This window comes from Cnephaeus nilssonii, assembly GCF_951640355.1.
Source record: "Cnephaeus nilssonii genome assembly, chromosome: 18".
NCBI lineage: Eukaryota > Metazoa > Chordata > Mammalia > Chiroptera > Vespertilionidae > Cnephaeus > Cnephaeus nilssonii.
This window is the reverse complement of record NC_137089.1, coordinates 35,755,815-35,775,898: the sequence shown is the minus strand read 5'-3', so window position 1 is coordinate 35,775,898 and position 20,084 is coordinate 35,755,815. Positions and strand designations below refer to the sequence as shown.

Below are 20,084 nucleotides of genomic sequence, written 5' to 3'. Positions count from 1 at the left end.
ACCTCAACATAATAAAAGCCTTATATGACAAACCTACAGCCAACATCATACTCAATGGGCAAACACTAAAACCATTTCCCCTAAGAACAGGAACAAGACAGGGATGCCCATTTTCACCACTCCTGTTCAACACAGTACTGGAAGTGCTTGCCATAGTGATCAGACAAGAAGAAGAAAAAAAGGCATCCAAATTGGAAAAGAAGTAAAACTGTCATTATTCGCAAATGACATATTGTACATAGAAAACCCTAAAGACTCCATCAAAAAACTACTAGACTTAATAATTTGCCAATGTAGCAGGATACAAAATTAACATTAAGAAATCTATGGCTTTTTTATACACCAATTATGAACTCAGAGAAAGAGAAACTAAAATAAAACATCCCATTTACCATTGCAACAAAACAATTAAGATGCCTAGGAATAAACTTAACTAAGGAAGTAAAAGACCTGTACTCAGAAAACTACAGGACGTTGAAAAAAAAGATAGAAGGCATAAACAAATGGAAGAATATACCGTGTTCAAGGATTGGTAGAATAAACATCATTAAAATGTCCTTACTACCCAAAGCAATCTATAGATTCAATGCAACCCCCATTAAAATACCAATGGCATATTTCACAGGGCTAGAACAAACTCTCCAAAAATTCATATGGAATAAAAAAAGACCCCAAATAGCCACAGCAACCCTGAAAAAGAAGAACAAAGTTGGAGGGATCACATTACCAGATAACAAGCTATATTTACCAAGCCACGGTTCTTAAAACTGCCTGGTACTGGCACAAGAACAGACATATAGACCAATGGAACAGAACAGAGAACCCAGAAATCGACTCAAGCCATTATGCTCAATTAATATTTTTGTAAAATATATTTTATTGATTTTTTTACAGAGAGGAAGGGAGAGGAACAGAGAGTTAGAAACATCGATGAGAGAGAAACATGATCAGCTGCCTCTTGCACACTCCCTACTGGGTATGTGCCCGCAACCAAGGTACATGCCCCTGACAGGAATAGAACCTGGGACCTTTCAGTCCGCAGGCCAACGCTCTATCCACTGAGCCCAACCGGTTAGGGCCGTGGTAGGCAAACTGTGGCTCGCGAGCCACATGTGGCTCTTTGGCCCCTTGAGTGTGGCTCTTCCACAAAATACCACAGCCTGGGCGAGTCTATTTTGAAGAAGTGGCGTTAGAAGAAGTTTTAAAAATTTGGCTCTCAAAAGACATTTCTATCATTGTACTGTTGATATTTGGCTCTGTTGACTAATGAGTTTGCCGACCACTGGGTTAGGGCAATATTTGACAAAGGAGGCAAGAGCATACAATGGAGTCAAGACAGTCTCTTCAATAAATGGTGTTGGGAAAATTGGACAGATACATGCAAAATATGAAATTAGACCACCAATTTACACCATACACAAAAATAAACTAAAAATAGATAAAGGGCCCTAAATGGTTTGGCTCAGTGGATAGAGCATTGGCCTGTGGACTGAAGGATTCCGGGTTCAATTCCAGTCAAGAGTACATGCCCAGGTTGCGGGGGCTGGATCCCCGATGGAGGGCATGCAGGAAACAACCAATCCATGATTCTCTCTCATCATGGATGTTTCTCTCTCTCTCTCTCTCTCTCTCTCTCTCTCTCTCTCTCTCTGTCTCTCTCTCTCTCTCTCTCTCTTCTCCCCCTCTCCCTTCCTCTCTAAAATCAATAAAAATATATTTTTTTAAATGGATAAAGGACTTAAACATAAAACGGGAAACCATAAAAATCCTAGAAGAAACCACAGGCAGCAAAATATAGACATCTCTCGAAGCAATACCTTTACAGATACATCTCCTAAGACCGTGGTCGGCAAACTGCGGCTCGCGAGCCACATGCGGCTCTTTGGCTTCTTGAGTGTGGCTCATCCACAAAATACCAAGGCCTGGGCGAGTCTATTTTGAAGAAGTGGCGTTAGAAGAAGTTTAAGTTTAAAAAATTTGGCTCTCAAAAGAAATTTCAATCGTTGTACTGGTGATATTTGGTTCCGTTGACTAATGAGTTTGCCAACCACTGTCCTAGGACAGTGGAGACAGGAGAAAATAAACAAATGGGACTACACCAAAATTAAAAGCTTCTGCACAGCAAAAGAAACCATCAACAAAACAACAAGAGAGCCCACTGCATGGGAGAACATATTTTCCAATGTTATATCCGATAAGGGTCTAATCTCCAAAATTTATAGGGAACTCATACAACTTAACAAAAGCAAGATAAACAATCCAATCAAAAAATGGGCAAAGGATCTAAATAGACACTTTTCAAAAGTGGACATACAGAAGGCCAAGAGACATATGAAAACATGTTCAAAGTCACTAATCATCCGAGAGATGCAAATCAAAACAACAATGCGGTACCATCTCACACCTGTCAAAATGGCTATCATCAACAAATCAACAAACAAGTGCTGGTCCGGATGTGGAGAAAAAGGAACCCTTGTGCACTGCTGGTGGGAATGCAGATTGATGCAGCCACTGTAGAAAACAGTATCGATTTTCCTCAAAAAATTAAAAATGGAACTCCCATTTGACCCAGTAATCCTACTTCAAGGAATATATCCCAAGAAATCAGAAACACCAATCAAAAAGGGTAGATGCACCCCTATATTCATAGCAGCACAATTTATAATAGCTAGGATTTGGAAACAGCCTAAGTGCCCCTCAGCAGATGAGTAGATTAAAAAACTGTGGTACATCCATAAAACTGTGGTACACGTACAGAATGGAATACTATGCTGCTATAAAAAAAGGAACTCTTATCATTCGCAACAGCATGGATGGACCTGGAAAGCATTATGCTAAGCAAAAGAAGCCAGAGAAAGATAAATATCACATGATCTCACTCATTTGTGGAATACAATGAACAATATAAACTGATGAACAAAAATAGATCCAGAGACATAGAAACATCGAACAGACCCTCAAACCTCAGAGGGAAGGCAGGGGGAAGGGGTGGGAGTTAACAGATCAAACAAAAGATTTGTATGCATGCATATAAAAATAACCAATGGACACAGACAGTAGGAGGGTGAGGGCATGTGCTAGGGGGTGGGAGTGGCTGGGAAGATGTCAATGGGAGAATAAGGAGACATATGTAATACTTTAAACAATAAAGAATTAAAAAATAAAAATAAAAGTGCTGTCCTTGACCCCAGCAAAGTAATGAAAATTCACCTCAAAGGTGATTTTGATAAATTACTGTTCCCTGAATATTCAATCTGTAAAATTGCCTTACTGGCAAGACTCACTAAATTATAACTTTGTAAATTAAGATATTAGTTTTTTGTAATACGTTTTATTGATTTTAGAGAGGGACGAGAGGGGGTAGAGAGGGTAGAAAGAGGGAGAGAACTGAAGAAAGAGAAAGAGAAACATCAATCGGGATGCACACTAGGGATGGAGCCATACTTGGGCATGTGCCTTGACTGGGAATCAAACCGGTGACCTCTCGGTGCATGGGACAACACTCAACCAACTGAGTCACACCAGCCAGGGCGAGATGTTTAGTTTTTAAAAACTGGTAAGGGTATTTACCATTACTGAAGCATTAGTTGTAAAAGATAAAATCTAGAGGCAAACTAAATGTCCATTAATAAGAAAATAATTAAATTCAATATACCTACCCATTCAAGTTTATGGCCATTAAAACAAAAAGAGCTATAAATAATAAAATGCTAAATGAAAATGTAGAGAGCTAACATATACATGTGATTCTATTTTTCAATAAAATGAAAAAAAAACACCACAAAGCATAGAAAGAATGGTAAAATAGATATTTTACGTATACACATAAAAAAGATATGAGAAGGCACTAAAGCTTAACATTGGCTCTGAGGATTGGTAATGAAATCCTCCCCTTTTTCTTTTTTACACTTATGCACTTCTGTATTGTTTATATGTCTTTTAACAAAATAATATACTACTTATGTAACTTTTAGAAACCAATTACATTTTTTAGCAAAGTAAATGAAATCTAAAAAGGAGAGACCTAAAAATTATTCAGCCCTAGCCAGTTTGGCTCAGTGGATAGAGTGTCAGCCCTAGGACTGAAGGGTCGCTGGTTCGCTTCTGGTCTAGGGGCACGAACCTTGGTTGTAGGCTAGATCCCCAGCTCATCGGGGCGTGTGCGGGAGGCAACCAATCGATATATCTCTCTCACATCAATGTTTCTCTCTCTCTGTCTCTCCCCATCCCTTCCACTCTCTCTAAAAGTCAATGGAAAAAATATCCTCAGGTGAAGATTTTTATATATATATTCAAACTTTGGACCATAGAAGTAAATGATAAAATTAACAATATATAAATATATATAAACTTTGGGGAAACATTATTTCCCAACTTTAGACATCAAGAGTTATGATAATTTTATGATTTATGATTTTTGTCATATCTTAATGCTTTAGTTTAAATTAACTAACTTTTTAAAAAATTAAAAAAATTTAACCTGATCCCAAGTAATATCTATGTAATCAAATCTTGCTATTTCAAGATATTTTTCTCAATATACTTTAAAAAAATTTAACTATAGGTTGCACTCCCTATCTAATTAAGCCCAAACAGATTGGGATAAAAAGAGATATCTTGGCTAAAATAAACACAAAGTTGATTCCCATTCCATCTAAAATCATTTCTCTAGTCTAGGATACTAGCCCACTCTATTGAAAGTATACATTATATCTCATATCAATACTTCTCAGTATATAATAATTCTATTTCAAAAAGTCATTAATAAAATTTCTTACAGAAAAAGACTGTTATAGTGGTTTATATATTAACTAGAGGCCCGGTGCACAAAATCCGTGCACGGGGGAAGGTGGGAGGGTCCCTCAGCCCAGCCTGCACCCTCTCCAATCCGGGGCCCCTCAGGCCTAAACCGGCAGTCAGACACCCCTCTCGCAATCCAGGACCACTGGCTCCTAACCACTCACCTGCGTGCCTAATGCACCTAACTGCTCCCCTGCCTGCCTAGTTGCCCCTAACAGCCCTCCCCTGATGGCCTGGTCGCCACCAACGTGCATACGGCTGGCGTCCCTCAGCCCAGCCTGTGCCCTCTCGCAGTCTGGGAGCCCTCAAGGGAAGTCCTCGGGGGAGCGGGTCTAAGCCAACAGTCAGACATCCTTAGTTCTGCTACGGAGGCGGGAAAGGGTCCCGCCACCACTGCTGCGCTTGCCAGCTGTGAGCCCAGCTCAGGGCTTCTGGCTGAGTGGCACTCCCCCTGTGGGAGCACACTGACCACCAGGGGGCAGCTCCTGCATTGAGCGTCTGCCCCCTGGTGATCAGTGTGGGTCATAGTGACTGGTTGTTCCACCGTTTGGTTGATTTGCATATTAGCCTTTTATTATATAGGACTAGAGGCCCGGTGATGAAAATTCATGCACTGAAGGGGGGTCCCTCAGCCCAGCCTGCCCCCTCTCACAGTCCAGGAGCCCTCAGGGGTGGGAGGCAACCCAGCGATCAGGGGAAGGCAACACCTCATCACACCTCTGCTGCTGCCACTGCTGGCAGCGCAAGCCTCGGCCAGCCCTGGTTACCTGAGCCTCGGGCAGCCACCATCTAAGGCTTGCCTGCGCCTCGGTCCGGCCTTGGGCGGCTGGGGGGCTGAGAGATTCTGGAGGCAGGCACGCGGAGCAGCCAGGCCTGCCACCCCAGCAGGGCTGAGGGTACTTGGCGCCGCCATCCTGTGGCTGTGGGCACTGCCATATTTGAGGGTGGGGCAGTCAATTAGCATATTCCCTCCTTATTGGCTGTGGGCACCGCCATCTTTGCAATGGCGTGAGGGTCAATTACCATATTCCCTCTTTATTAGATAGGATGGAAGGGACTGACAGAGGTCAGAGGGGAGGGGGATGGACATAGACAAAAGTGTGGTGATGGCCAGAGGTTGGGGGGCTGAGTGGAGGAGGGTAAAGGGGGGGGAATGGGAGACATCTATAATACTGTCAACAACAGAATAAAAACAACAATGATATACCACTACACTACACACCTATTAGGGAAAAAAAGATAAATTATGAACTATGTATTTACTACTTTGATAAAATTTAAAAATTTAAAAAGAAAGAATTTTGTCCAGAAAAGGAGTGTTGTTGAAATTTTTGTTTTGTTTTTTTTGTTTTTGTTTTTTTTTTTTGTTGTTGTTTTTTATGGTAAAGCTAAGGAAGCTTCAGAGCCCTGTGAGGGCTGGACTTGTTCTGGAGAGAGCAAGCAAGTTGCAACCAGCAGCATTTTGGATAACCTGCCTGAAATCATTTAAAAGAGAAAGGGACAGATTCCCCAAGCCTACAGTTATTTGTAATTTATTTTCTTATTCTAAATAAAGTCATTTTTGAACCTTATTAAACCTCCCCTAAAATTAGTCCTTCAGGTTCAGTAAACTTTAGGCCTCACAAAACCTGTGTTAGTCCCTGAGGGTTGGGGGTCCCCAAAGGAGTTCAGATTCATTCATTATATTTATTTGCTCCTTTTAATTCCTTTTCTAGAGGGAGAGTGAGGACAGTTTTTTACTCAGTAATTTTTATAAGAATTGTATTGGAACCTGCTCCTTCTTTGGCTGTTTACAGGTTTACCTTACCGGGAACTCACAGAGACTTTAAGCCCTTTGAAGATAGGGACAGAGCTGTATTGTGGTTCTATAATACAGGTACAAAGGTAATACAACTTTTATAAATATTTGTTGAAGAAACATAAATTTCAGTGTCATGAGGCATTACTTTTCCTTCTGCTCCATCTCTTTATTGAGACTTTTGTGCAAAGCATAAGGCTGAGGGGATGAGCAGGTAGAGCAAAGTTGCTTTTTCCAAACCCTAGATACCATACTTTGATTTTACATAGTAGATGCATTTCTGAATGACATTTTGAATTGGGTATATTAGATTTTGCTAATATCAACTCCCTTTACTCATACAGATTATTTTTAATGATGTTTAAACGTTTCATACTATGAGGTGCAAAGTATTTTGCTTATTTCAAGAATCTTTGTGCATTATTTCTGTAGTAAAGTGAATTATCAACATGGTAGGTCTATTTGGGGGGTTTGCTTAAAATGGGGCACACCAGCACTAAATTTGGTTCAAACAATGACTAATTTGCACACCAAGTGTGGAGTTAGATGGCTATTGTACGTAACCATTTTTTTTTTTTTTTGGTCTCTTTGCTCCCACAGCACCTGCTTCAACCAGAGGCAGTGTCTTGACCCTCCATGACCTCTTTGTCATGGCAACCGCTGAGCGTCTACTGCCTGAGGCCTTGGCAGTCAGCCGGGCGTTGACCTTCCCAAGATGACGGCAACCCTGACAAACGTGCGTCAGGAGTCCCGATGGCAGAGGCGGGGCAGGGAGGCACACAGGGAGAGCTTTCAGGCAGGCCAGCTGAACCCGACAGAGTCACACCAACAGCTTCCCTCCTCCTCTCCTCTCCTCTCCTCTCCTCCTGTGCCGGCGGGTTGATGGCTGAGGGGAGCAGCAGCCACTGGCGAGGCTGGGTGCGGGCTCGTGGGCACTTCTTCCCAGGGTTTCAGAGGGTGTTGGGGGCTGGAAAAGAAGGAGGCTGCCCCCTCCCCCACTGCTGGGTAGGACATTGCAAAGGAGGGGCGAGTTGCCTCCAAGAGCCGCCCCGCCCCACTGCTGGGAGCCGCAATCGGTCCACCGGGAGCCTCCTGCCACCCTGCCCCACCACCGGGAGCCACGAGTCGCCCGAGTTTTCGCAGCAGTACCTCCATTCAGCACTGAGGACATTGGGCAAGCTGGAAGAGGAACACATGGTGATCGTTCTAGTGAGAGACACTGCCTAGCCCGGACTGCTTTTCCAGCTCCACATTTGTGTCACAAAAGCAGTTATTTTAAAATCTGATCCACTGCCTCATTCCTACCCCCTTGGTTTGAATTTTCTGTGCCAGGAGCCGCGAGCCACCCCACCCCGCCACCAGAGCTTCGGGCTGCCCCGCCGCCGGGAGCCACTGTTCATGGGCTGGGGGGGAGGGAGGAAGAGGGACCGAGAGGTGCTCAATGCACCTCATGGTGACCGGTCGTCCGTCTGGTCATTGTGGTCATTAGGGACACTGGCCTTTTATAATGTAGATAGTTATATATTAAAGATTTACAGTTTTTATTTTTTGCAGTAATGGAGATTTAACTTCCTATTTAAGTTGTCTGACTTCTAACCACTTAATATACAACCAACTTATGCTAGTCACATCCAGTTGGAGAAATTAATTTATTAAATAATATCAATTTATATAATACAATTTGTTTGGTAATAGTGACTTGCAGATTGACTGGCTGGCAACAACTTCAGTATCATAAATGAACTGTTTCAGAGATGGCATGTGCTGGTCCCAAAAACAGCAGCCCTGAGTGCTCACTCTCCTAGCTGATACACAAATTTTATTAGCCATTATGCAGCATTTAAGAGAAAATAGGTGAGTGATGGAGAAACCCACCTGCCACTTGCATATAACAAATAGTTATTATCCCTCATGATTATAAAGTACTTGCAAATCAAGAAGTAAAAGACCAGAAACCCAATGGGAAAAGGAAAAAGACACAAACAGGCATTTTTTAAGTGGAAGCACAAATAGACAATAAATATGAATGTTTAATGATCTCTCTGCTAACCAAAGAAATGTTAATTAAAACTGTTATCTCTTTTTCCCCCTCAAACTGGCAAAGATGAAAAGGAAGACACCTCAATATTGGTAAAGGCATGGGAAAAGTACAACCTTTCTGGTGGGCAACCTAACAATCTATATATATAAAACAGGCTAATATGTAAAATGTCCCCTAGAGCAGTGGTCGGCAAACTCATTAGTCAACAGAGCCAAATATCAACAGTACAAAGATTGAAATTTTGAGAGCCAAATTTTTTAAACTTAAACTTCTTCTAACGCCACTTCTTCAAAATAGACTCGCCCAGGCCGTGGTATTTTGTGGAAGAGCCACACTCAAGGGGCCAAAGAGCCGCATGTGGCTCGTGAGCAGCAGTTTGCCGACCATGGCCCTAGAGAATGTGACCGGGAAACTGGGAATTCAATCGCTTGCTATGACATGCGCTGACCACCAGGGGGCGGCGCAGAATGAAGGAAGGCCCTGGTCAGCAGCCAGAAGTCCCCAATTGACCCTGATCGCCAGCCAGGCCTAGAGACCCTACTCGTGCAAGAATTTCATGCACCAGGCCTCTAGTATGTACATAAAAGCAATTTTACTTCTAGAAATTTGTCGTAAATAACCTGACACACAAAAATCTGAATAGAAAAAGCTGTCCTCTTGCCCTAGTCAGTTTGGCTCAATGGATAGAGAGATCCCATGTTCAAGTCCAGTCAAGGGCACGTGCTCCGGTTGTGGGCTCGATCCCCAGTGTGGGGCGTGCAAGAGGCAGCCAATCAATGATTCTCTCTCATCATTGATGTTTCAATTTCTCTCTCCCTTTCCCTTCCTCTCTGAAATCAATAAAAATATATTTTTAAAAAAGAAAAGAAAAAGTAAAAGTTTTCCTCTTAAATATAATTGTTTAAAAATTGGAAAACAAAAGTATATAACAAAAGAGGATTGTTTAAATACACCTCATGCATACCAATGAATATAACCTTATTTCTAGGCTTCTGAATCATTCTTCTACACTAGAAATCCTAAATCCCAATTTAACAGGTCTTTTCTACTGCCCTCTGAATAAACCCAGCTGATTATATTTCTTAATCTTCTAACACTGTTGGATGAAGATTCTGTCTTAATAAGTAGCATAAGATTGGAAAGATGAGGGATGCAAATGAAAGACTTAGCAAACTTAAAAATCTAATAGTTTTAAGTCTAAAAAATAAGTCAATACATAATCCAGATTATAATCTTTTTTATTCTTTAAAAAAAAAAAAAAAGTATATAGGCACATTCATTAAAAAGGTCCAGCACAGGAGCTGGCACATTTTCTGTAAAGGGCCAGATAATAAACATTTTAGGTTTTTGGGTCTCTGTCACAACCTACTCAACTCTGCCCTCGTTAAAAAAAAAAAAAAAAAAAAAAAAAAAAGTAGCCAAAGGCCGTATGTAAATGAGTGTGGCTATATTTTTAAAAATCATTTATGGTTACTAAAATTTGATTTCATATAATTTTCACGTCACAAAACAGTCTTTAAATTTTTTTCTCCAACCCCTTAAAATGTAAAACCCACTCTCACCTCACCGTTCATACAAAAACAGGCCTCCGGTCAGTTTAGGCCTTCAGGTCAGTTTGCCAAACCCTAGTCTAGGGCATACACTAGCCTAGTGACTAGAGCATGGTTAGTGGTTTATCCTTAAAAAATGGGATTATAGTGTCATTTTTGTTGCTTACCTAACTTGTGTAATTTGTATCAATAGCACACAATAAACACATAAAAGAACACTTAAATAGCAGAGCAGTAGTTAGCATTTCAAAGAGCAGTGATACAGTAATAATACTCATCACCAAGACTGCCCAAGAAAACAAACCTATGGAAAATAAAGTTTACCAGTATTTCAGAAATTCCTGCACTGTACCATGCTGTCTTTTCTTCTCTTTTTCAGACTGTTTTTTCCCTCCATTCCTTTGCTTATGTCCATAAGTTCACCAGTTACCCACATCAATTTCTTTTATATGCACCACGTCAAACTCAATTCTACAGGTCTTCTCTACAGCCCTCTGAATAAGACCAGCTGTATCTAATTCCTGACTTCTCTAACACTGTTTGGATGAAGATTCTGTCTTAGTAGAAGATTGGAAAGATGAGGGATACAGATGAAAGTATTCAGAATAAATAGCCAATATATGCTAAGTGCCAAAAGAAGGTAGAGATTATTCACTGATGTACATATTTTTACCCCTTTTCCATGCCCCTTTAACTGGCATATACTATAGGGGGGGGGGACAGACACCTGTACTTATTGAACTACACCTATATACGTTGCTCATAACTTTAAATTCAATTGTATTAACATTTTAGAGTTTCAAAGAAACCAAAATGCCTATACTGATATTGTACACATGTAAATTTCCAGGGTTCCCCCCCCCCCCCCGCATTATGGATTTGTAACTCCATGAAAATAATTTTCCACAGTTACATTACTCCGCAATACTTAAGACATTCAATTATGGTTAAAAGAGCAAGGCCGTTGTCGGGACCAGGTTTAGCATCCTACATCCCAGGTGTACCCCACCCCCTTAAATCAAGGATGACCTTAAGCAAACTGCTTCACCTCTCTAAGCCTTTTCCCCTCCTCTGTGAAATGAAGTATCTACTTCTCGCACCTGCTGTAAAAATTAAATGAACAGGTGGAAACAATTTCAGAGTGCTTCATACGTATCAAGAGCTCCTTCAATGCAAATTATTAGTACTATTCTTCCCGTCCAAAACCAATAAATGCGACTGTCAAGAATGGATTATTGGGTACTTTTTTTTTTTCCAGTGATTTTGAAAATCTGAGCAGAGGACAGTTAAAAACTGCCCGGTGGGGGAACTCACCCACATTCTTGCAGCAAAATGAGCGCTGTCTGCACCTTCACGTGAGCCTTAGTTTACACAACCCCTCGGGAAGCGTCCTCACCGACCCCCGCAAACCCCAAACCCGTAGGAAGATGCAAAAGAGATTAAACGGTGTGTCTGGGACAGGCTTCCCGCCAACCCGGGGAGGAGGACCAAGTCCGGCCACCGACAGGTAATTAATTGATGGAGCTGGGTGACGGGGACGCCCAGTTCCTCGGACCATCCTCTCAGCCTCGGCATGGTTTGCAGATTCCCGTAAGAAAACGTGTTTTTACACGTCCAAAGGTCGGTCCTTCCTTTGCGGCTTCATGTACATCCTGGTCACAGAGAGATTCACAGGGAAGTGGTGCGAGGCGACAAGTCGCAGCACCACCCACGCCCGGGGAGGCCGCCGGAGCCGCCCAGGGAGCAGCGGTGCGCTCCTCCTCCCGGAGCCCCGAGGCCGGACCGGCGCCGTCCGGGGAAAGGGCGCGACACCCGAGGGGACCGCCGCCTGGCGGTGAGCGAGCGAACGACGGGCTCCGAAGGCGGGGGAGGGGGCAGACACACCGGTGAGTTCCCAGCCTCCAGGGCAATTCTGCTGACTTCCCTCCGCTCGGCCAAACCTCCAACCCCTCCGGGCCTTCGGCGGCCCCGACCGCCGACCGCCGACCACCTCTCCGCTTCCCTTCAGCCGCCGCGCAGCCACCCAACCCGCCCCCATAAGCCCGCCAGCCTCCCCGCCAGCCCGAACCCCGCTCCTTCCGCTGCTGCCCTGGCTGTTCCCAGGGCTTCCCAGCGCCGCGAGGCCCGGGGCGCCTCCTCGCCCCGTTGCTAGCCGTTCCCCCAAGTCCCCAGGCTCACTTACCCCGGCCGCGAGGCAGCGAGGCAGCGAGGCGTCTTCCTCGGCTACTCCGGCTTCCAGCTTGGCGGTCCCAGGACGTTGCTGCCAATCACCCAATCTCCTCCCCCAAGCCACGGCCAGACGGACCAATCAGCGGCTTCCTCCGGCCCGGAGGCGGGCCCCGGGGCTCTGAGCGGAAGGCTAGGGTGCCGCCCCGCGCGCCGGCGGCTGCCCCTCGTAGCCATTGTACGCAGGCGCGCGGGGCTCCGCGGGGTGCGGGCGCTTTCTCTCGGACCTCGCTTTGTGGCCTCACTGCTCCGCCCCGGGAAGTGCTTTGTTTGTAAACCTCGGGCTCTAGGTGTGCGGGACGACCCCTATTCTTTCTGAATGCAGCCTGAAGTGTGTAACACCTTGAAAGAAGCTGTGAGATTTAAGCCCTTGTTAACCTGACATATGTTGAGCCCTCTCATCCCACGCTGTAGACTGGGTGTGCACGCGGGAGATCTTGGGCCTCTACGGTCCTCACTTCTGCGGTGTGTTTGTGTGTAAGGGAGAATGAGGGTGCGGGGTCCTACAGAGTGCCTGATGGAGGAGGATTTTCCTTTACCATCTTCAGTTCCAGCGTCTGTTTACTCTGATTCATTGGGACACACCTGCTTTTTAATAGTGCTTCTTAAATAATATTCTAGGACACGCTGGATTTCAAATAATTTTGTCATGAAAAATATAGCAAGGTGTGTGAAGGCCTGATAAAAGTTTCCTTTGTAGGGGGAAAAAACCTATCAGTATTTATGCCCGGCCTTCCAAAAGGCTGTTGCTGATAGGCTGTGTGACTTACCCTCCCATTGTAACTGATACCAGAGGTCACTGGGCTGGCACCCGCGCTCTCATTCTGATACTGGCTCCCAAGTCTTCCCCTGGCGAGGGCTTGCCTCTTTCAGCAAAACACTAATTCATTTACTCAACAAGGGCTTTTGGGGGGGCCACTATGACAGTACAAAGATTTTTTTTTAAAGCCGTGAACCACACCCTCAGTGAACCTACAGGCTAACAGGGAGATAGAAGTGTAAATTTAACGTATATAACCACCAAGTGTTATAATGAAGGTATGGAGAGAGGGAGCCTGGAAGATAACCCTGCCCAGGAGCTCAGGGAACACAGCAGAAAGGGGTGAGTGGGAGGTCTAGGCATTGGGTGTGCTTGTTAAATCGAGCCTGTCAGTACACAGAGCTGGGAAATATATTACCAATTTGTGTTTTCATTCTCGGTTTATATTTCTGTGGTAGGCAGCATCTAAGAGGGCCACCAATGGTCACTTCCTTCTGGTATTCACAAGATCCCATGTCCACCAGCCTGTGAGAAACTGAATCCTGCTAACAGCCATGTGAGTGAATTTGGAGAAAGATCCTCTCCCACTTGTGCCTTCAGATGACTGCAGCCCAACTGCCACCTTGATTGCAGCCTTGTAGAAGACCCTGAGCCAGAGATATCCAGCTAAACTGACCATGGATTCCTCATACACAGAAGATTTGCGATAATAAATGATTGTTGTGGCAAGCTGCTACCTTTTTTAGTAATTTGTTTGGAAACGATGGACAGCTAATATGATTTCTGTCTCTGACACAAGATCAGTGGTTCTTAAATATACTTTGAAGCTTGTTTGAAAATACATAAGCCCAGCCCTGCCTGGTGTGGCTCAGTTGGTTGTTGGTTTGATTCCCGATTGGGGCACATGCCCGGGTTGCAGGCTCAGTCCCTGGTGGACGGTGTGTGGCCTTGGGCAAACCAATCAGCAGGAGGCAGCCGATGGATGCTTCGTTCTCACATGGATATTTCTCTCTCCATCTCCCTCTCACTATAAAAATCAATAAAAATGTTTGGGAAAAAAAAATACATGAGTCCAGGCCTCTTCCTAGAATCTAAGGTGATTGTTATGCTAACTTTGGAAACAAATATAGAAGATTACAGGCACACCATTTGGGGATTTTAGAAGAAAATAGACTTTATTTTTCTTTTTAGTGTATCTGATCCTGGAGTTCTTTACCCAAATTAATGGCTCAGCTTTCTTGGCAGAATCCAGATAGACTGTAACTTCATCTGCTAGTTGGAGTATTTATTGAATAGAGGAAAAGAATCAGAGCTTTCATTCACTTTGTGGCCTTGAAAAAATCCCTTGACCTTTCTATGCTTCCAGATTGCTAACTGGAAATTAAAGGATTATAATGCCATTGTTTAAGCAAGAGATTTATCCATTATTAAGTGTATATTAGGCTAGTATATTAGGTGATCAAGGCCCATTGTGGGCCAGCTTCCTTGTAGAGATTTAACAAAAGGTCAGGTTCCCATTTGTTCATGTTGGTAGACAGTGAAGCTTAATTCTTTTGTAGAAAGAATGTGGGTTTCCAAGCCAGGCAGACCCATGTTCAGTTATGCCTCTGCCACATACCAGCTATGTGGCCTTGGGCAAACCAATCAGCCTCCCTTGGTCTCAATTTTCTGATGTGCTCAGTGGGGAAAATAGCCACCTCAAAGGTGGCCCTGAGGACTGATGTAAAATACTGAAGGCAATGCCTGACTTAGCACAAGAGCCCTATAAATAATAGCTGTGAAGGACATATAGTCAGCTCACGTCATTGTGACCCAGTGGTAAAGTAGAGGACAAATGTCCACATGTGTCCATCAGCCTGCTTCTCATATTAGGCTTAATGACAATCCCACTTGGTGAGGTAGGTAATAATCTGCAAATTGTACACAGTATCTTCCATAAAAATCCAGACCCTTTCTCTCTAGTTCTGCTTTTTCTCCAGCTCTGATTGCCTGTCTGTAGAAAAGATAACACACTGGAATGGGCCTCAAATGGTCCTGAGTTAAAATTCAGGAAAACCTAGCTGGTAAAAGACCACTGGGGAGAGCAGTGAAGTGCCTGTGTGATGGGTGCTTTAAGACAAGGTGGGGCTGGATGTGTCTGGGAGAGGATTTCAGCTACAGGACTAATTGGTGAGCCAATATCATCTCACATGAGGTGAAAGTTCAAACATGCAGCTAAATGCCTAATAGTTCAGATCCATTGGCTTCAAGCTCTGATCACTATTAAAGGCAGATATTGTTGAGAGAGAGAGAGAAAGAGAGAGAGAGAGAGAGAGAGAGAGAGCTTTTAAATCCCCTTAAGTCATGTAAATCTCAGTGTAAATGAATGTGTTTACCATGGTGCCCAGTGAAAAATTGTTGAGCTATTTGATTTAGAAGTCCAATGTGCTATCCATTGCGCCACGGAGCCACCTTGAGCTATTTGATTTAATCATGCAGTGTTGAGTATATTTGGTTGTTCTAAGCCTTGAAACTATTTTTTTTTCTTCTCAGATCAGTGTACAAAATGATCTGATGTATATCCAAAAATATGTTTATCCAAATAGGTGAAAAGATCACTGCCTTCCAGAGATTGTGGCATTTCTTTCTATAAACCAGTTCTTGGGATATACCCTGACCTGCAGAACTCTTTCATTTTAATGTTTTTAAATTAGGTTTATTTTTTTATTATAATTATGGAAAATGTCAATCATACACAAAAGTAAAAAGCATGTACAATGAATCCTTATGTGTCCATCATACAGCTTCAACAATCAGCAACTCATAGCTACTGGTTCTATCCATACCCTTTCCAAGCCTCGTTCATTCATTTTGTTTGCTTTGGAGATGCTGGAGAATAAACCCCAGGGGCCTCATATAGTCAAACCTTTAGATTCTTTTGAAGTGAATCTCAGGCATGTCATTTCAACCATAAATATTTCAGTGTGTATCACTAGGAGTTCAGGAAGTTCTTTTTAAGGAGTCTTTTTAAAAAACATAACTATAGTGCCATTATCAGGCCTAAAACATTGATCATAATGTTTCTTAATATCATCAATCCATTGTTCAAATTTACTTGGGTGTCTCGTTTATTTTTTTTCTTTATTTTTATTGTTGACACTATTACTGATGTCCCCATTCTCTCTCCCTTTATTTTTTACTTTTTTTTACAGTTGGTTTCTTTGAATCAGAATATTAAAAAGAGCTACACATCACGTTTGGTAAATATCTCTGAAATATATTTTATTTATATAACCCCTTTCCCCACCCTTTTTTTTGTTTGTTTTGAAAAAGAAACAGATTTTTGTCCTATGGAAATTTCCCACATTCAGGATTTTGCTGATTACATTCCTATGGTGCCATTTAACAAATTCCTTCATCTCTTATTTTCTGTAAACTGGTAGTTAGATATAAAGGCTTGATTTGATCCAGGTTAAATTTTTGGCTAGAATACTTCATAGGTAGTGGTGTATACTTCCATCAAAAGCTACATAATGTTCATGTGTTTCTTTTCTTTGTAACATTAATGGCTATTAGTGATCATTGCCTACATCCATGATCTCATTAAGGGTTTGCAAAATGGTGATATTCTATCGTTCCTATTAGTTATTTGGTTACCTTGAGGAATGTAAAGAAAAGCATGTTGAATGCTTGTTTCTTAATATTTACCAGTTTTCAGAATAAGAATAATTATCCCACATCACCTATTTTGTTATTCTGAAGTATAGTACATATACTAGTAAAAAAGATAAGTATAATGCTTAGTTTGATTCTCTTTATTTACCAATTTTCAGGGAAATGAGTTGGTTCCTTCAAATTCTCTAAAGATGTTTCTTTTCTTTATCCCCCACCCCCAGGATCAGTAAGCACTTATGAATTTTATCCTTATAAATTAGCTTTTACCAGATCTTTTCTGGACAGCAGATTCTTATACAGAGAGAAGTGGGGCTAAATATAGATTTATAGAATGTCTTCTAAGCACCTTCTCTAGCACTGAGCTATGTGCTCTTACACTATTTTATTTAATTTCGACAGCAGTTTTGGAAGGCAAGTATATTGGTCTCTGGTTTTTTTTAAAATATATTTTTATTCATTTCAGAGAGGAAGGGAGAGGGAGAGACAGAAACATCAATGATAAGAGAGAATCACTGATCAGATGCATCCTGCACACCCCACACTGGGGATCAGGCCTGCAATCCAGGCATGTGGCCTGATTGGGAATCAAAATGTGACCTCCATATTCATACATAAACACAAAAAACATTGAGCGACACCAGCTGGGCCCAATTTATATTCTTTACCCAATTTCTAAAGGGTTGTTTATTCCCTTCTTGACAATTTGTAATTGATTTTTGAATGTTACACTTTTCAACAGAGCACAAAGAATAAGGAGGCTTCGGCTAGAACTAAATGATAAAGATTTAGTCAAGTGTCTTAGAATTTTCAAATCATAAACACAACTAGGCAATACCCAGAATGTTTTGAAGAAGAAGAAAGAAAAGCTGAGAGTTCTTATAGTAAAAAGTACATTCTTGAGAAGACTCAGTCCTGCATCTTTAGCCTCTGGATTGTTCTGAGATGATAACCTTCCAGAAGACCAGTGGTCTGGATAATGGATATCAGGTGCTCTTGATGTGTAAACATTCTTTCCTAGATTTTTCAGAGAGTTATCTATAGGAGATGTATATATAATCTTCAATTAGAATAATTTCCTCATGCCTCAGCTTATTTGGCTTTAGTAATTTATTTTTTTAATATATTTTATTGATTTTTTACAGAGAGGAAGGGAGAGGGACAGAGAGTTAGAAACGTCAGTGAGAGAGAAACATCGATCAGCTGCCTCCTGCACACCCCCTACTGGGGATGTACCCACAACCAAGGTACATGCCCTTGACCGGAATCAAACCGGGACCCTTCAGTCCACAGGCCGACGCTCTATCCACTGAGCCAAACGGGCTTCAGCTGGCTTTAGTAATTTAGCAGGTTAACCATAGTGACTCCATTTTATTCCTCACTCTTTTCCTGACCTTCTATCTGTCCAATAAATTGCAGACTTACCCCCAACCTACTTTCTGTTGACATTGCTTATACATCTTTTTGCCATACAAAAAATTTCCTTTAAAACAAGTCAAATATGTGCATTTCTTTCTTTGTTAACTTCTGGGTTTCCAGTCTTATTTAAGGTCTCCCCTACTTCTTGTTGCATGTAGTAACCAATATTTTTCTGAAAGGATTTTTTAATGTTTATTTTTTTACAATTGAATTTTTAATCCATCTGGAATTTATTTATTTTGCTAATTGATGGATTTGGATACAATTTTATTTTTATCCAGGTGGATAGTCAGGGCTTCTATTTATAATTTTTCCTCATCCTTTAAAATTTTCTATTTTGACATGTGTTTAAGTATTAACATGATAGTATATGTATAGAATTTATGAATAAATAAATACACATACATATATTGAAGCTATAGGGTCAAAAATGTTTTAAGCAAAAAATGTGTTGGAAACCATTGTACTAGACCCTGAGCTCCTTGAGGACAGTAATTATGGTTTTCCTTATCTTTTCATTCATTGCTAAGACTGTCTCTTGCATGTGTTTCAAAAATGGTTGTTAAAAAAATTGAGTTAATGAAGCTGCCATTATCTTATTCATGTGTCTTAAGCAACACAGCCATTGAGAAACTTGATATTCCAGCTGTGTCTTGTGGCAAGATATCTGAGGCTAAGAACAAGCAATGACTCATAATGACAAATAGTATATAACTTCACTGGTGTCAAGTTCATATACTTTCAATATGAGAATATAAACTATTTATTTATTTATTTATTTTTCATTCCTCACCCAAAGGTATTTTTCCATTGATTTTTAGAAAGTGTGGAAGGGAAGGGGGTGGGGAGGGGGAGAGAGAGAAACATCTATGTGAGATTGGTTGCCTCCCGCATGCACACACCCTGACCAGGGCCAGGGATGGAGCCTGCAACCTAGGTATGTGCCCTTGACGGGAATCGAACCAGGACCCTTCAGTCTGCAAGCCAACGCTCACTTTATCCACTGAGCCAAACTGGCTAGGGCAAGAATATAAATTCTTAAAGCCTTCAAGACTTCCCTATGACTTATAATTCGTAGATGCTTACAAAACTGGTAATTTTTTTTTTCAAATATGTCCCCTAATTTTTAATGCCAGTCATCTACCCTCTATATGGCAATTTACTAGGAAAAATGTCTATACTTTGTTAGAAAGGTGATTACATTTAATTTTTAAAAATATATTTTTATTGATTTCAGAGGAAAGGAGAGGGAGAGATAGAAACATCGGTGGTGCCCTAACAGGTTTGGCTCAGTGGATAGAGCTTCGGCCTGGAGACTCACGGGTCCCAGGTTTGATTCCGGTCAAGGGCATGTACCTTGGGTGTGGGCACATCCCCAATAGGGAGTGTGCAGGAGGCAGCTGATTGATGTTTCTCTCTCATCAGTGTTTCTAACTCTCTATCCCTCTCCCTTCCTCTCTGTAAAAAATCAATAAAATATATATATTTTTAAAAAGAAACATCAGTGGTAAGAGAGAATCATGGATAGGTTGCCTCCTTCATGCCCCCCACTGGGGATCGAGCCTGAAACCCAGGCATGTGCCCCGGCCAGGAATCGAACCCTGACCACGTTCAACTACTGAGCCACACCAGCTGGGCTGGACTTACACTTTATATAGCTTTGTACACTTACAATTTCCTCCTCCCTCCCCCCAATTCCAGAAATAGATTGGTTTGGTTGATTGTTAACAAGTGAGGCTGGTGTTCCTAGCCCTAGACGTGTACCATCTCTTTTTTCTTTGTATTTTAGACTCTGGGTTCACTCATAACCACTCCCTCTTGTGACTTTGGGAAACAGAA

General features: G+C 42.1%; 1 protein-coding gene across 2 annotated transcripts in view; it reads right to left on the bottom strand.

Annotated features, from left to right (window-relative positions):
• The window catches only part of MTFR1 (mitochondrial fission regulator 1), a 55,225-nt gene extending 42,769 nt beyond the window's left edge, over positions 1-12,456 (bottom strand). Inside the window, exon 1 of one of the 2 annotated variants that reach the window (XM_079795862.1) lies at positions 12,372-12,456. The gene's annotated coding sequence lies outside the window, so the exon portion shown is untranslated. The remainder of the gene's footprint in view (positions 1-12,371) is intronic. The other variant, XM_079795863.1, reaches the window with a different exon arrangement.
• Positions 12,457-20,084: the final 7,628 nt, after the last annotated feature.